Source organism: Pteropus alecto, unplaced genomic scaffold (genome assembly GCF_000325575.1).
Source record: "Pteropus alecto unplaced genomic scaffold, ASM32557v1 scaffold69, whole genome shotgun sequence".
In the NCBI taxonomy this organism is placed as follows: domain Eukaryota; kingdom Metazoa; phylum Chordata; class Mammalia; order Chiroptera; family Pteropodidae; genus Pteropus; species Pteropus alecto.
In genome coordinates, this window is record NW_006494610.1 from 2,618,683 (window position 1) to 2,619,187 (window position 505).

Genomic DNA, 505 nt, shown 5'->3' on the forward strand with positions numbered 1-505 from the left:
TGCAGAATTAGTATGTTAACATTTGTCATATATAAATATATATATGTATATATATGTGTGTGTGTGTATGTATGTATATATATAATATATATATATATGTTATATATATATATATATCTTTATATATATATAAAGATTTAGGAGAAAGTAATAGGAATAGCTACCAGAAAAAGAAGATCTAATATACATGTAATTGGAGACCCATAAGATAGCATCTAGGAAATGGAACAAATGAAACATTTAAAACTGTAATTCAAGAAAAGTTTCTTAAATTGAAAAGCTCTTAGATCAATATACAAAGGAGAAATGACACAAAATGGTCAACACTGGACATATCTTAGTAAAATCGATGAACTTTAAAAACAAAGAAAAAATTCTTTAGGCATTCAGGAAAAATGAAAATCAGATTGGCATGAATTTTCTGAATAGCAGCATTTTATAGTAGAAAAAATATAAACTAAGGATTTATATCTACTCAAATTTCTCTTCAAATATAAAGGTCACA